The following is a 4738-nucleotide window of genomic DNA, read 5'->3' as shown; positions in this document are numbered from 1 at the left end:
CTTTTAATTTCATGGCTGCAATCACCATCTACAGTGATTTTGGAGCCCCCCAAAAATAAAGTCTGACACTGTTTCCCCATCTATTTGCCATGAAGTGATGGGACCAGATGCCATGATCTTCGTTTTCTGAATGTTGAGCTTTAAGCCAACTTTTTCACTCTCCTCTTTCTCTTTCATCAAGAGGCTTTTGAGTTCCTCTTCACCTTCTGCCATAAGGGTGGTGTCATCTGCATATCGGAAGTTATTGATATTTCTCCTAGCATTCTTGATTCCAGCTTGTGCTTCTTCCAGCCCAGCGTTTCTCATGATGTACTCTGCACAGAGGTTAAATAAGCAGGGTGACAATACACAGCCTTGACGTACTCCTTTTCCTATTTGGAACCAGTCTGTTGTTCCATGTCCAGTTCTAACTGTTTCTTCCTGAACTGCATATAGGTTTCTCAAGAGGCAGGTCAGGTGGTCTGGTATTCCCATCTCTTTCAGAATTTTCCACAGTTTAATGTTATTCACACAGTCAAAGGCTTTGGCATAGTCAGTAAAACAGAAATAGATGTTTTTCTGGAACTCTCTTGCGTTTTCGATGATGCAGCGGATGTTGGCAATTTGATCTCTGGTTCCTCTGCCTTTTCTAAAACCAGCTTGAACATCTGGAAGTTCATGGTTCACCTATCACTGAAGCCTGGCTTAGAGAATTTTGGGCATTACTTTACTACCGTGTCAGACGAGTGCAATTGTGTGGTAGTTTGAGCATTCTTTGGCATTGCCTTTCTTTGGGATTGGAATGAAAACTGACCTTTTCCAGTCCTGTGGCCACTGCTGAGTTTTCCAAATTTGCTGGCATATTGAGTGCAGCACTTTCACAGAATCATCTTTCAGGATTTGAAATAGCTCCACTGGAATTCCATCACCTCCACTAGCTTTGTTCACAGTAATGCTTCCTTCAGCCCACTTAACTTCCCATTCCAGGATGTCTGGCTCTAGGTGAGTGATCACACCATCGTGACTATCTGGGTCGTGAAGATCTTTTTTGTACAGTTCTCCTGTGTATTCTTGCCACCTCTTCTTAATATCTTCTGCTTCTGTTAGGTCCATACCATTTCTGTCCTTTATCGAGCCCATCTTTGCATGAAATGTTCCCTTGGTATCTCTAATTTTCTTGAAGAGATCTCTAGTCTTTCCCATTCTGTTGTTTTCCTCTATTTCTTTGCATTAATCGCTGAGGAAGGCTTTCTTATCTCTCCTTGCTATTCTTTGGAACTTTGCATTCAGATGCTTATATCTTTCCTTTTCTCCTTTGCTTTTCGCTTCTCTTCTTTTCACAGCTATTTGTAAGGCCTCCTCAGACAGCCATTTTGCTTTTTTGCATTTCTTTTCCATGAGGATGGTCTTGATCCCTGTCTCCTGTACAATGTCACCAACCTTCAACCACAGTTCATCAGGCAGTCTGTCTATCAGATGTAGTCCTTTAAATCTATTTCTCACTTCCACTGTATAATCACAAGGGATTTGATTTAGGTCATACCTGAATGGTCAAGTGGTTTTCCCTACTTTCTTCAATTTAAGTCTGAATTTGGCAATAAGGACTCCCAGGCATGGAGGCATTTTTCTTTTGTCCCCTGTATCTTGAAGGCAATACTCCCACCTCTGTGACCTTCCCTTAGTTCCAAAGGGCATATTCCAACAGCTGCTAATTAAAGGAGGAGCAGCCAAGAAACCACCTGAGGCAAGATTCAGGGGACCAGAGAAGCTCATCAAGATGAGGAGACCGAGACTTTCCTGGTGGCACAGCGGAGAAGAATCCCCCAGGCAATGCAGGGGCGAAGTGCTGGATCCCTGGTCTGGGAGGATTCCACGTGCAGTGGAGCAACTAAGCCCGAGCACTGAAACTACTGAAGCCCGAGAGTTCTAGGGCCAGCCAGCCACAAGCCCAGAGCCTGTGTGCCGCAACTACTGAAGCCCGTGCGCCTAGAGCCTGTGTTCAGCAGCAGGAGAAGCCCACGGATTGCAAAGAGGAGTAGCGTCCACTCGCCACAACAAGAGAAAGCCCAGTGCAGAAAAAGAGAAAGCCACGAAGACCCAGTTCAGCCACAAATAAATAAATACATAATTAAAAAAAAAAGATTAGGAGACTGATCACCTGGGACCCTGCACACCCTCTAATCTTATCAGCAACCCCACTCTTGAACCATTGCCATAAAACTCCTCACCAAAGTCCCCTGAGTTGGGACGCATAGTTTTTAAGGACAGGAGCCCACTGTGCCCCTCTTTGCCTGGTAAAGCAATAAAGCTATCTGTTGAAGAGTCCGAACGCCAGTTGGAAAATAATTTCTAGACATGAAGTATTGTGGAAAGGAGTGAGTTAATTAAGAACAAAGAGCAGAGATAATACGGGTGCTTTGAGGCAGTGGGCCAACAACTCCTGACAGGCCAGGGAGAGTCGACGGTTTTTGTGGGTTAGTAGCCAGTTTTCAGAGCCTCAAGACAAAGAATGTTCCTGCTGGAAGACTGGCATTAGATGATTGGTTGGGCTTCCCTGGTGACTCAGAGGTTAAAGCATCTGCCTACAATGAAGGAGACCTGGGTTCGATCCCTGGGTTGGGAGGATCCCCTGGAGAAGGAAATGACAACCACTCCAGTATTCTTGCCTGGAAAATCCCATGGACAGAGAAGGCTGGTGGGCTATACTCCACAGGGTAGCAAAGAGTCAGATGATTGGTTAGGGTGCTATTATAAGGTGAGTACCAAGGTGGTATTTTTACCTAATTTGGAGTCAGGAAGCCTGTTAGTGATGATCAGGGAGGCTTTTGGCAACAGCTACAATGGGGCTCAGTCAGCTTCAGAGGTGACCTTTGTTCTGGGCTCTGCTTCTGTGGCCTTGGTGCAAGGCCTCACACCTGCGGCCTTGGAGAGGACTCAACACTATCCTTTCCTACTTCATCCAAAACTCCGTCTCCAAGATTTGATTTGGCAGCAGTGTTCAGAGAAGCTGAGTTTCCAGCATCATTGGTGGTGAATAGAGGGCAGGCCACTGGCTCTGTCAACAGCATGATGCACCAGGGCTGGGAGTGGCCAAGCAGCAGAGACACAGGGAGGAAACAGGACTAGAGCTGGTGCAGTTGACTTCCACGCTGCATATGGAAGCTGGCTCGCATGTGACACATCCACCCACCTCCTCTGAGAACACCTAGAAACACACAAGAGGGAAATGTCATGCTGTTTGATGGATGGTACTAGTGATGCCAAAATCTTGGCTCTCCGTGCACCGAGGCTGAACAGAAATACAGAGACAGAGATATGGAGGAAAAATAGAGAGTTGCATTCTTTTTTTGCCAGGCAAAGAGGGACCAAAGTAGGCTAGCGCCTCAAGCACTGTGTTCCACTCCCTGGGAAAAAGGAAGAGGTCTTACAGTCAGTTGCTCGTGGTCAGGGAAGTACTTTAAGTATCAAGGCAGAAACAAACTTGCATTCTTCTTTCTTCTGTAAAATTTCAAAAGGGTGTCTTGCTGACAAGATTAGGGGGTGTGCAGGGTCTTAGATTGGTGCTAGTGGTGAAGAACCTGCCTGGCAATGCAGGAGACCCGGGTTGGAACCTGAGTCAGGAAGATCCCCTGGAGAAGAAAATGGCAACCCACTCCAGTATTCTTGCCTGGAGAGTCCCATGGTCAGTGGAGCCTGGTGGGCTACAGTCCATAGGGTCGCAAAGAGTTGGACACGACAGAGCACCCATGCACGCAACGGTCCCAGGTGGGGTCCTAATCTGGAGGAGCTTCTCTGTCCTTGCCTCAGGTGGTTTTGTGGCAGCTCTTCCCATGTCTAGCAACTCTTCAAATCTGTCCTTTGGAGCTCAGAGAAGGTCACGGAGGCTGGACTCTTGCATATAAGAAATGGGGGACAAAAAGGCCCCCATGCTCAGGAGCCTCACAGGGCCCTGCTTGGTTTCATTAACCACCCACTGGATGGAGGACAGGCTGAAGGTGGACCCTGCCTGCCAATCCTATTTTAGCCCAGTGTTACCTGAATCCTCATGTGATGATTAGCCCCTACCTCTGGAATAGAGGGCCCAGAGTTTTCTCCTCATTATGGTTAATAAATTGCTAGATGAATGGTACCAGAGTGATCTGATGACGCTCCTGGACCTTGGGTTACACCAAATAAAGAGAAAATATTTGACTTTACTGAGATTTTAACCCCGTTTGTCCCTAGGTGAGACAGTAGCTATGGGGAGACTACTGTTGAGGCAGGGAAGTTTAGCTCGAAAGATTTTTTTTTTTGGAAAAGGTAGAGGAGGCCACGTGTATTCACAAGGATCTTTTCCATTTAGACAGATGGAAAGCAAGCAAACTGGCTTTGAAACAGAGCAAGATACCGGCTCATATAATGAAAGAGTTCAGGGGTGTCTGGATTAGGCGACTCAGATGGGACATCAGGTTTCCATCTCACACTCTCCAGCTCTTGGTGCTGCTTTCTTCATGTTAATTCCACTCTTGGCTTTGAGGCCAGGCATAAGAGGATGTAAAGCAGCCTTGGGTTGCAGGTTGGGAGATGGCAGTTCCTTTGACTGCTTAGCTACTATTTGGTCCATTTAAGTTGGCTTAAAGCTCAACATTCAGAAAACAAAGATTATAGCATCTGGTCCCATCACTTCATGGAAAATAGATGGGGAAACAGTGGAAACAGTGTCAGACTTTATTTTTTGGGGCTCCAAAATCACTGCAGATGGTGATTGCAGCCATGAAAT

This window comes from Bison bison, unplaced genomic scaffold (assembly GCF_000754665.1).
Source record: "Bison bison bison isolate TAMUID 2011002044 unplaced genomic scaffold, Bison_UMD1.0 scf7180017864072, whole genome shotgun sequence".
Lineage (NCBI taxonomy): Eukaryota > Metazoa > Chordata > Mammalia > Artiodactyla > Bovidae > Bison > Bison bison.
Note: the sequence above shows the minus strand (reverse complement) of the source record.